General features: G+C 41.8%; 1 long non-coding RNA gene across 2 annotated transcripts in view; it reads right to left on the bottom strand.

Moving 5' to 3' along the window:
- Positions 1-9,575, bottom strand: part of LOC118546828 (uncharacterized) — a 66,010-nt gene extending 56,435 nt beyond the window's left edge. For both annotated transcript variants that reach the window (XR_004922792.2, XR_004922793.2), the window contains exon 1: positions 9,440-9,575. This is a non-coding gene — a long non-coding RNA (uncharacterized LOC118546828). The remainder of the gene's footprint in view (positions 1-9,439) is intronic.
- Positions 9,576-13,036: the final 3,461 nt, after the last annotated feature.

Genomic DNA, 13,036 nt, shown 5'->3' with positions numbered 1-13,036 from the left:
AGCTGAGCAGTCATTCCAATGAACCCACCAGGTACGCTCATGCAGCTGCAACTGGCATTGTGGCTTGGAGCTGATTGGTGCTCCTTTCAGCAAAGCTGTATGTCTCCAGAATCTAGCAGGCTAACTCAGTCTTTCCCACACACAGTCAAATTGTAGACACCACAAGAGAAGGTTAGAGCAGAAGTTGTAAGGCTTCTTGCTTAGTCTTCTTTGGCCAAAGTCACAAGGTGAGCCTAGATTGAAAGGGTGGGTAATGAAACTCAACCTCTTAATGGGAGGAATGGCAAAGTCACATTGCAAAGAAGTATACATACAGGACTGGTAAGATTATTGTGGCAATTTTGCAAACCTGTTACTGCTGTAACTAATGCTAGTTTTTGCTTAAAGATACCACATTTGATTTTCTTACTCTCTGATATTTCAATAAGGTATAGTATAAAAAAATGTAGTCTGGTAACCAAAATATATACAAGTTATAGAGAGAGTGAAAATAATCTGAGTCCTTAATTTTTCTGTGCTACTATGAAGCCTAATCTCCTGCCCACAAGTTCCTCATATCTGGCCTAAGCACTCATGTCTCACTCATCTCAGGCTTCTGTCAGGATTCCAGTTTGTCACATGTCACTGGGAAATGACCATGGAAGTTCCTCTGCTGGGGGACTCTCGACCCATGCCACGGCATGACTGGGCCAGTGAAGTCTTCAGAAATGCCCTGTACTTGCTTGCTGACAACAATTACGTGGTTTATGAAGTTTGCCACAGAAAGAAGAAAGTAGTCAGTTCTTATAAAACATGAAAAATGAAATAATGCATAGACTAGTATGGATGCTTTGTAAAGATCACAGAGGACTCTGATTTATTAACCTAAATCAAGTAGTTCCCCTAAGTGCCCTGAGAAATATGTAATACAAGTACATGCATGTAGTGTGCTTCACATCAATAGGATTATGTGTCTATTGTTTTATATATTCAATTAGAAAATAACTCCTGCATACAGAGTACCATAGGGGACAATGACAGGTGAAACACGTGGCACATACTGAGTACCAGGCACTCCTAGTGCTTCTACATGTTGACTCACTTAAGCTCACAATAAGCCTCCGAAGCAGGTAGTATTATATCCCCATTCACACATTAAGTTCATGGTATTTAAGTGACTTGCCAAAGGCCTAACTTGTAAGTGGCAGAGCTGGGATGTGAACGCAGGCAGTCTGACACTCCGGTGCCTGGGATCTTAACCACCATCTTCTACTGTCACAAGAAATATGTGACTTATGCATATGGTTCCTGCCCTTAACACAGATGTCCCTGGCCCCATATAGGAACCATGAGGTTTTTATAATTACAGATGCCCCTTAGGTTCTGATTCAATAGGTATAGAGTAGATATTCATAGAGTGGTAGAGGCTATAAAATGTGAACAGGAAGAAAACAATGTCATCGATTTTTTAAAATAATAATAAAAATAAAAATATAATAGATGAGGAATAGGAAAGGTGCTATAGGTATTCAGAAGGGGGAAAATATTTCTGGCTGGAGAGGTGAAGGTCTAGAAGGACCTTATAGAGGAAGAAAAATCTGATTTGAACTTGAGTTGGCATGTGAATATCCTGAGTGATCACCTAGGGTTGAATGAATAAAATAGAATGTTTCCGTCTGTATCTATGCAGCAGTCCTCACTACTGGATCCTGCAGCTGGTTTGGCCACAACAAAGTGTCAGGAGATGCCTCTCTTGAGACTTCTTAACTGTAACACATTTGAAAGTCAACTCAACAATCATTGAGTAACCAATCATTAACCTACATTAACGGTATCTCATTGTAGGAGACAATACAGCACTCGTGTGGAAGCCATCCATTAACTGAAAAATTGGAAATAAATGTTAGGGTCTGGGTTATGGTAGATTTCATGTTACATATCATCCACAGCTTATAAAATGTAACTATGTATTAAGTAGATTAGCAATAAAATTTCCACCTGATTTATTCAGAGTTGGCCATTTCATTGGAGCTGAAAATATACATTGTGAAGAGAGTAGTATTTGCCTAACTTAGGGCTAGTGTATGAGAAAATGTAATTGTTGAGTTTTTGTCATGATGATGGGCTCCTTCAGAGGCTGGGATTGCTGAGTCATGTGGATCCATGCTCTGGTGGCTAGGAGAAAGGTTAATTGGGGACAGCTGTGGCTGCAGAAGGTATGCCTCCCCTTGGGAAGGCAAACAGATCAGAGAGGAAGCCTTTGGCTTTAGGTTGTTCTAGAAAGACAAAAATAATACTATAGCAGTGACTGGATGATATGAGGAACCAGAAAGAAGCAGATTGAGCACTCTGTAAATAATCAAGCATTATTGAAAATTATTGTATTTTGACATTATAGTATTTGGACCACAGCAACTGAAGTCCCTACCAGCCAAACTTGGCCTTATCATCATTTTAGGATTGTGGAAGGCTAGATTTGGAAAGGGCCTTAAAGAGCTCTTAATCCAAACTCATTTTGTCTAATTTTAGAGCAAACAGTTTCTCTGGAGCTGAGGAAACAAGTTGCCCAAGGTAGAATAGAAAGTTGTTCTAAATAAAGAGAGATACAACATGTTCTTTTGGTGTTTTTTTTTAAAAAGAAACACTTAAGTATTTTCTTGGGATTTCTATTTGTCAAGCCTAAAAAGCTATTGATACTTAAAACACTGGGTTGCTATATTTAAATTCAAAGCCATGCTACACAGCTGGTAAAAGATAAAAGAAGAAATAGTATGATGTTTCACAGTCTTTCGGGCCTGATTCAGATCCTAGGACAAATTTTTAATCATTCACTTAATCACCTATTGACGCTTACTATTGTTTAAAAAAAAAAAATTCAACGGAGTAAATTTTAAAGATCTTACTGTCTTTATTCAATGATTCGTGAATCAAGCAGCATCTTCTACAGCAGATAGAAAGGAGCGCCAAGGAGCTGTACAAAATGAAAGACTCTTATGGGCAGAAGGGAGTGGGCACAGCGAAGTTTTACCGGCAAGAAGTGGATTTCCTGTAGCAAGGTCACTTTCTTTTAGGGGATGAGAGGGGTCTGTCAGGCAGATTTTCTCACTAGGGCTGACCTGGTGCTTCCTGACTGACTGGTTTAAGATTCCATTTCTGGGAGACCCAAAACTGTAATTGAGTTAAGTATAAGTCTTGGTTTGGTGATGTGGGGCTTAGGTAAGTGACTCCATTTGGGGCCTGTTGTCTTTGTTTTTACAATTGCCCCCTTTTGGTCAGACTCAGCCTGAGAGATGCGATCCAAATTTAATGCATTAGCATTACTCCCAGCTATTTCTCTGAAGTTCTCACAGTTTTTGCTGATCTTCCCCATGGTGTTCACAGATCATGACTTTGGGCTCATATTCTTTAAGTCGGTTATTTTCTTCATTTGTTCTCTGACTGAGAACGTCTGAGGGAGATCATTTGCTTGGTGGTTAACAGCTGCAAACGTGCATTTATAGCTTTTGAGAGAATACAGCACAACAGTGAGACTACTGTGCTTGTTATAAGTAAGATAATCCCGTTGTCTGGTGTGTACTTCGGAGCCATATAGCCGCAAGACCCAAACCAATCAAAATCAAAAAAGTTGAAGAAAGACCCTGTTGAAGGAGTCACTTTCTTAAGCCAAGTGGCTTGTTCGGTGATATGTAGCTGAGTTTCATCTTCTCCAGAAGTGCCAATCTAAGAGCAGCAAGTGGTGTAGGCCATAGCACAAACACTTCCTTGCTCAGCTAAGAGATTATTAAGGGCTATCCTTTCATCAAGAACAACTCTTTGGTCAGAGAGTCTAGGGATCTTTGTTGAACAGCTATTGCTTTAGCAGTAGATTCTGTGATATCTTTGAGTTAAGAAAAGGCTCCTAATCATAGCCTCATTCATACTTACTCTTAGCCAAGGAAGTATGGATCTGCCAAAGGAAGCAAATCCTGAGTCGTGAATGCCTCCCGGCAGTCCCCTTCTAATTTGATGATGTAAATCCAGGGGACTTGATCAATGAGGTGTCTCAGTTGGATTGTGGACAGTTAGGGGCACAATTAGATAACCCAGGAGGCATTTCCCAGTTATGTACCAGCCATCTAGGCATTTACAGGCCCAAGGAGAAGGAAAACCAACACAGAAAAAGATAAATCCTATCAGGGCACAAACCACTCTTGCTAAGGTGGCACTGTTAATGGATTCATTCCCAGAAACTGTTGCACTTGCCTGTTCAAACCAGGGATGTTTAGGTTTTTGGGAAGTAAATCCCCTAGCTTGAAATAAAAAGTTGTTTTATGTTCCTTCCAGAGATGGATGCTGCTGGTGAGATCTTTTCACAATTGGAGGTTGGAGGCAGATCTGATTTAGATAATCACAAGAATGTGGGGGTGCAAATGTACTACAATTTCCATAGGTATTTGTGTCTAGTCGGGCAAGTAAAATTATAATTAGAGTAAGGTAAAAACAAGACACTGGATGTTCTGGCTGTAAAAGTTGGACTCTCTAAGTAATTTCTGAAAAGGGCCAATTGTAGTTTATTGTGACATCGGGAATAAAAGAAAAATTGGTCACAGAAAGGACAAGGGGGTCTCTAACATCATGGACACTTTAGAGTTTTTGACGACAAATCCGGCAGTCTAAAACGTCATCCCCCTTAGCAATGGCCTGGTAGATACATAGGATGACATTATCTTCCCAAGCCCATACCAGACTAAAGGAAAGAAAGAGAAGAAGAAAGAGTTTTGTGTATAAAGTATAAAGTCTTGATCTGGCATCTTGTGTAGATGCGGTCTTCCTTAATGCCAACTACTTATTTTCCTAGCCTGTTTGATTTGGACTTCTCCAGTGTTGGCACAGGACTAGATGTCAGGAGAAGCCTTCTTCAGCTGTGAGATGTATACTCAAGGTCCAATGCCATCTAGTTTCCCAGCAGTGTCTTTTGTCAGGAGCACTTGGTAAAGTCCCCTCTAAAGGAGTTCGAGGGCTGTCGTCCTCTGGTGACATTTCCAGAATGCCTACTCACCAAGCTTCAGACCAGAACCAAGAGGATCCTTTGCATCGGTTTCTGGGAAAGCTTCTTTACTTGTTGAGGCCAGGCTTACAGACTTATAGTAGCTGGTGACAATGAGAGATCAGCAGAAGGTTGTATGCAAGTAGACGTTGGCATACCAGCTACTATTTCATGGGGAGGGAGTTTATGTTTCCAAACGGGGGTGCTGCAAACAGTCAGAAGGACCAGACGGAACACCTTAGGCCAGGGTAGTCCAGTCATTTCAGCAAGTTCAGAGTTTTGAGTTTGAGGATCTCATTAGTCTTCTCAGCCTTGCCTGATGATTGAGGGTGATAACTCCAAGAAATTTGTAAAATTTTCGTTAAGGCTTGTATGATTTGCCCAGTGTAGTGGGTGCTTCAGTCACTGAAGATTGTGGAAGGTGTAGCCCAATTGAGAAACACATTTTCTAACAGTTTCTTGGCCCCTGTGAGGGCAGCAGCAAGGGAAGCAAGCAAAGGAAGGCTTCGACGCTTCCAGAGAACACACAGACAACAAGGACATGTTGGTAACGCATACTAGGTGGCAACTGTATGAAGTCCCATGGCCAAGGCTCAAAGAGCGGAGGTCTGAGGCCTCTGGAAACAAATAGAGTTTTCCTGGGATTATGGACCTAACAGGTGAGACATCAGTGGTAAACTTTTTACAATTTTATAGAAGTCTCCTCAGCAATGTTTGTTCATCATCTGAGTCACCATAACCACACCAAGGTGGGTGAAAGGATATAAAAAAACCCTAAAAGACAGAGTTTGGCCAGAAGCTGGGAAGAACCAAGTGCCTGTGTCAGGTTTTCCCAAGTGTTCGTTGAATTTACAACCATTGTTTACCCACAGTGATTTCTCTCATACAGGAGCAGACTGTTGCCATGTGGCAAGCTAGAAAACCCCTTTGTTTCCCTAACATCCCCAAATCATGGATGGCCCCAAAGGCATACTGGCTGTTTGTCCTCCTGATAGCTGGCATGCTCTGGTCAGGGCATGGAGCTCTCCTTTGGGGCTGGTAGAACTTGTGCAAGGCTCGCCCTCTCAAGGAGTTCATACCGGGTTACGACAGCCTAGCCAGCCTGGAAAATCCCCTTTTTCATTTTTACAGTCTGACCCATAGATGAGCGAAGTTAGTTCGGAATCAGTCAAAGGCATGTCTCGTAAATCAGGATGCAGTGTCATGACATGGGATGTTACTACTTTACGGGCACGGGGTGGACCCTTCTCAGGCCGGGGCAGGAACCCGTGGCAGGACTCAGAAGTGGCACCATTTAAGATGTAGATTAGGTGATGAAAGCAGAAGGATCACACAGGAGGTTAGTCCCGGGGTTAAATCCGCTAAGGAGCAATCCCAGGGCTTGGTTATCTGTTTCAAGCACACAGAAGGATCGGTAGCCCAAGGGCAGGCAGTTCTTCCCGAGCTTGTTTTAGTAAATCAGATCTCTGCCGAACACAAGGACACCAGCTGCATCACACAGCAAAAAGCAATGTTCTTCAGCGAAAGGTCCCAGAGTCATTTATACTGGTTGACATAGAAACTCTCTCTGAATTTTATTAGATAGTCCCACTGTAGAACTTTCTTTCTTTACTCCGAGGGTATATGAGATGGGGTTTAAAGTAGAAGGTGAAGCTCCAGTTACCTGCCAGAGTTTGGCGAGGGTTTGCATTCATTTTAACTTTAGTTTCCCCTTGGAGCTGTTTTAGGGAGTTGCTGGTAGCAGTTTGCTGGACAATCTCTTAGAGTTGTGTGAGCTCTGGCGTGGGGGGGTCCTCTGGGGGCCCTCCTTCGAGGATAGATATCCCCAAATCTACATTTGAGGTGATACTGAAAGATTTGCATGAAACCTTTGAGGACAATCCTTTTTTTTTTTTTTTTTTTTTGAGTGTCCTATTGATTACAAATGAGACACTGACCCCCTGGGCCGTCATTTTGATGTTGGACAATGGGGGTGGCCCAGGTGTTATTTTAGGTTGCTGGTCTTAGAGCTGTTGAAACCGTAAGGTTAATAGCTTGTCAGACTTGTGTAGGTCTTGTTCTAAGGTCCTTTCAAAGTGTTTAGCTACGGTCACAAATCCAGTCAGACCGGTGGCTTCCCATCCTGTTTTCTGCCTTTCATCAATCACTGATCTCAGGAGAGAATCCATTTACAAATAGGGCAGCTGGAGCAGGTTGGGTGATATCATCTATTGTATGGATCCCAGAATGCCATAGGAAGAGAGCTTCCAGATGGGCTTGAGAGTCTCTCTCTCTCTCTCTCTCTCACGTGCGCGCGCATGCGCGCGCACGCGCGCGCGCACGCACACACACACAAGTCCGCCACAGATTTAGCTTTCTTTTGTTTGCAGGTTTGAATAATAGGTCAATCCAGTGTGGGCAGGGAAGACTCTGCTAATGGCTTTAAAGGATCAGTTGCTATTTTGCGAGCTTTTTCTGGTCCATAAGGGGACCATGTTGAAGACTGGGGATTTTCAGTATCACCCTCAGGGTTATGCCATTCTGCTTCCTATATCTATTTTTAGGCTTCCCCAGGTCCTATCAACATGCGTCCAAGCTGATAAAGATCTGGCAGCCCAAGGCCACAGGCCCTGATAAGGACTCTAAATTCTTTTTTTTTTCCTGTGTAGAAAGCATCTTTCTTACTTTCTTTTTTTTTAATTTAAATTTAATTAGCCAACATGTTGTACATCGTTAGTTTCAGATGTAGAGTTTAGTAATTCATCAGTTGCATATAATACCCAGTGCTCATCACATCACGTGCCCTCCTTAATGCCCATCCCCCAGTTACCCCATCCCCCAACCCATCTCCCCTCCAGCAACCCTCAGTTCCCTAGAGTTAAGTGTCTCTCATGGCTTGCCTCCCTCTCTGATTTCTTCCCATTCAGTTTTCCCTCCCTTCCCATATGATCCTCTGCGCTATTCCTTATATTTAACATATGAGTGAAACCATATGATAATTGTCTTTCTCTGATTGATTTAATTCCCTCAGCATAATACCCTCCAGTTCCATCCATATAGATGTAAATGGTAAGGTTTCATCCTTTTTGATGGATGGGTAATATTCCATTATATATATATACCACATCTTCTTTATCCATTCATCTGTCAGTGGACATCTGGGCTCCTTCTACAGTTTGGCTGTTGTGGACATTGCTGCTATGAACATTGGGGTGCAGGTGCCCCTTCGGATCTCTACATTTGTATCTTTGGGGTAAATACCCAGTAGTGCAATTGCTGGGACATAGGGTAGCTCTATTTTTAACTTCTTGAGGAATCTCCCTGGGTTTAGGAAACTCTTTAACTATGGCCCTTAGTTTGGTCTTTGACCAAGGCATGAAAGATACCTGTAGCCTCGGTGCTCTTATTTTTTAAAATGTAACTGTTAGGTAGTCTCTTCCAAGGGGAGGGACAATTTAGATAGAGTACCAGTAGAATGTGAGTACTCACATAAAAATTAGAGGGGAGCAGAAGTCATGTCAGTCTTACTGTTTTTTTGTTTTAGGTACCTCTTGTATCTTCAGTTTTTCATTAGCCTTTTGCAGTGAATCATTCAATGAAGCTATTTTGGAATCTTGAATCTTTTGGAAGCTTCTGCATACCAAGTAAAATATGTATCGCCTTCTGTTTGATCTGGGAACCCCTGTTTTCAAATGCATGTTTTAAATGGATGATCTTGTCTAATTGGAACATTCCCCATAAAGGCCATTGTAATTTGGGGTTACTTTTAGTAAGATTTTTCCATTTTTGTAGATATCTATAGACATAAAATATTTATATCTTAGACATAAAATAAGCAGGTGTGTTGGAAGGTGGCACACTCAACTCTTCAGAACTTAAGGTTCCCTTGGGTCTCTGGAAGCCAAATTAATACCTAGGAGGGATATGTCCCTGGGTTTGGGATTGTGTGGTGTTTACAGTGTACCTTGTTGCATGGAAATTTTCTTGACTTTGGCAAGTGACCTAGTGTCAATCTAACCCATTCTGTGACCAACTTATCCTAACATGGGAGTCTTAGAGTTAGGTGGTGAGTGCTCTATAAGCTTTTAAGTGCTTGACCCACTAATTTTGTGGCTTTGGCTTCTGAGATTCCCATTAGCAACAGCCTTTACCTCATGTGCACATTAATAGAAACCAACAGTGACCAGGCCATGAGAAGGCTTTGTGTACACCACCAGCAATCCCCGATGTGGAACTGGGGACTGGGGAAAGCACTGAACCAGCAGATCCTAATGAATGGGGACCGCAGATGGGGATTCTAATCAAATGGGGGACTGCACACTGCACCAAGGGCTGGGGCTGGGGTTCTGGGTGGAACCATCTGCTAGCTCAAACTGACCCGCCCTGGACTAGACAGCCAATTAGATCAGGAGCCCAGCACAAAAAGAATGGAGCTCAGAAATGAGAGGAACGTACCCATGGCCCTCAGAAATGGTTAGAAAGATAGAGAACTCAAAGTGTTCATGGGTATCAGCCTGTGTTTCTCATTATTCCCAAAGCAGTCAGGAGTTTCCTTCAGATCCAGAATTCTTCAGATTCCAGAACTGTTAAAAAAAAAAAAAGTTCAACCGAGTAAATTTTAAGGATCTTATTGACTTTATTCAATGATTCATGAATTAAGCAGCATCCCATATGGCAGATAGAAAGGAGCTCCAAGGAGCTATACAAAATGGGAAACTTTTATAGGCAGAAGGAGCAGGCACGGCGAAATTTTATTGGCAAGTAGCAGATTGTTTGTAGCAAGGTCACTTGCTTTTAGGGGATGAGAGAGGTCTGTCAGGCAGATTTCCTCACTAGTGCTGACCTGGTGATTCCTGACTGACTGGTTTAGGATTCCATTTCTGGGAGACCCAAAACTGTAATTGAGTTAAGTATTAAGTCTTGGTTTGGTGACGTGGGGCTTAGTGTAAGTGACTCCATTTGGGGCCTGTTGTCTTTGTTTTTAATACTATAATCAAGGTGTTTTCAAAACTCCAAAAGGGCTTGAAGAGTTCCCAGTACAGCAAAGGTATTAGAATATTCCATTACTACTACTATTAGTACTAACAACACACTAATATGATAATATGAGATACAAAGTGTTAAAGACCTGAAGAGACATACAGGGAGTCAGGATGTCAATGGTTCTAACTATCAGTGAGGTTTTCATGGAGAGGCGTCACCTCAACTGGCTTTGAAGGACCAAAGGATTTGTGCCCATAGACATTTTTGGTGGGCCGGGAGAAGTGGATTTCCTACAGTAAGCAAAGACACTGAGATGGAGAAGTATGAAGTAGATTTGTCAGAACACAGAGCTCAGGAAAGGAACAGTGAGAGATTATGCTGGAAAGGAAGGCTTAGAGAAAATATACAATTTGCTCTCTTGCTTTGGTATTCTCATAATGCCAGAAAATATTTTATTTTTATAATGTATATAATCAGTTCATTCAAGAAAACTTGAAAATATAGACATTTCAAAGGCAATAATAATTTTTATTATTTAATAATTTGCTCTATTTCCTTCCATTTTTTTCACAGACAGCTGGGTTTTTTTTTTAAAGCATTGTTCTAATCATACTTTATTGGGCTTTTCAATTATGTTAAACCTTGTATGTGAGATCCATCCTTCAAGAGACATTTCTTTTTTTTTAAGATTTTTTATTTATTCATTTGAGAGAGAGAGAGAGCGTGCACACAAGCGAGAACACAAGCAGGAGGGAGGGTTAGAGGGAGAGGGAGAAGTGGACTCCGCACTGAGCAGGGAACCTGATGTGGAGCAGAGCTTGATCCCAGGACTCCGGGATCATGACCTGAGCCAAAGGCAGCCGCTTAACTGACTGAGCCACCCAGGCGCCCCTTAAGAGACATTTCTTATGTTCAGTTATCTATAGCATTAGTCTCACAAGAGACAAGAAACCACATGAAAGGGATAAAGGGGCCACTTGGTTCCCGGTGCTGCTGGGAGGGGGCACAAGTCCTCCTTGTTGTTGCAGAGGCTCTGCTCCTCAGGGACCTCCCGACAAGATGGGGGGCTCTGTTGATGGCTCAAAGAGCAGTTTGCCAATCATTTAAACCATCACTTCACCATTCTTGAGTTCTTCTCTTTGGTTCTGTTTTTGCTCTGTAAAGTGTGTCTTAAACCAGTGTTTCTCACATGGTAATGTGCCTAGGAATTACCTGGGGATCTGGTTAAAATGCAGATTGTGATTCCGAAGGTTTGTGGTGGGCTGAGGATTCTGCCTTTCTAACAAGCTCCCAGATGATGTCGATGCCACCAGTCCACAGACCACACTTTGAGAAGCAAGGTCTTAGAGTATTTTCTTTTTCATACCTAAGATGTCTCTTTGTTGCTTTCATACAAGTAAAACAAATTCACTTGGTCAAAACCTTTCTCCCACAAACCCAGATAAATATTGTTTTATTTACTTTTGACATTTTTATTGTGGCCGAGACAGCTGAGGTCAATGTGATTTTTTTTTTTTTTTTTAGAGAGAGAAAGAGGGCTAACAGGTGGGGTGGAGGGTGGCAGGGAGTCAGAGGAAGAGAGAGAAAGAGAATCTTAAGCAGGCTCCACACCCAGTGCAGAGCCTGACTTGGGGCTTGAGTCCACAACCCTGAGATCATGACCTGAGCTGAAATCATGAGTGGGATGCTTAAAAGACTTAGCCACCCAGGTGCCCTGAGATAAATGTGATTTTGATTCCTTTCTAGGTAAACTATTTTGACCACCTGGATGTTTAAAGAATTCGTTGTTGTGCTTTACTCATATGCTTCAAACATTTCACTCTGATGTGTCTCAGTGTGAATCTCTTGTCTTTGACTTTGCCTTGAATGCAGTGGACTTTTTGGTTGGCATACTCAGGTAAACTCTCTGCAGCTCAGGAAAGTTTCCTCTAGATATGCTCTTAATCATTGTTTCTGATCAATATTGTTTTGACCTAAGTCCTGCTTTTCCCCCAAGGACCTTCAATGATTCTCAGGTTGGATCTCTGACTCCTGTCTTACGGAGATCATTTTCTCTTTTTATTTTGATCTCTTTAGGCTTTTCTCTATAATCTAAAAAAGATTCCGGTTTATCCTCTATATCATAGACTAGGCTTTTCCAGGTCATTTCTGCCCTGGTTCTGCCCCCATTATGGATGTTAATTCTGCTGTTATACTTTTTAAATTTCCTAAAATATTTTCCCATTTTATCCATTTTCATTTCTGTTGTTGTCTTTTCGTGTGGACTCTTTCTTTATTACTTCGGTTCTTTCAAAAAGGCATCCCCTTTAAGCTTTTAGAGAATGCCAAAACTTCTTTATCATTTTTTTCTGGTTCTTCCAGCAAATCATTTCCAGAACGTTGTTCTCCCTTTGTATTTCCAGGCTAATGTTCTCTTTTCCCTTGTTCTGTATGTACCGTAATGAACATTTGTCCTTGTTTTTGTTTCTCAGCATCTGAATCTCCTCCTTCTCCCTTCCCATGCTTGGAGAATCTCCCATTTTATGAAGCAAAGCTTGTCTTCCATATAGAAACTGAAAATCCCAGAAACTCAATTTCTCAGTCTCCCTTACAATTAGAGCACACAGAGTCAGCTCTGCCAGTTAGATGTATCTGCATTGACTAATAGGAGTGGTTCAAAGAAGCAGGGCAGAAGTAGCTAATTCAATTTCTAGAAGCAGCATGGCGGCAGTTCCAAAGAGAGCACCAAGTGTTGGGGGTGTTGGTGGTACAAGCAATAATGTCCATCACCAGCTGTGGTATTAGGGGTGTCACAACAGGACCATTATATAGCTTCATTCCTCTGTATAGTCTCTGAACCTGTTGTATAGTCTGAAAGTAGGCCCTGGAAGTTCCTCAACATCCATTTCATAAATGTATTTTCTGTTTATATTGTCAGAGTCTAATTCACTTCTTACAACTAAGATCCCTGCATGATACAATACAAATCTTTTAAATAGACCCCATAGTGGTCTTATTTTTTGCCTACCATTCCTCAAATGAGTGGTCATCTTCTATTCTTACATGATAGATTATTGATTCTGCTCTGTC

The sequence above is a fragment of the Halichoerus grypus genome, chromosome 1 (genome assembly GCF_964656455.1).
Source record: "Halichoerus grypus chromosome 1, mHalGry1.hap1.1, whole genome shotgun sequence".
NCBI lineage: Eukaryota > Metazoa > Chordata > Mammalia > Carnivora > Phocidae > Halichoerus > Halichoerus grypus.
Note: the sequence above shows the minus strand (reverse complement) of the source record. Positions and strands in the feature narration are given on the sequence as shown.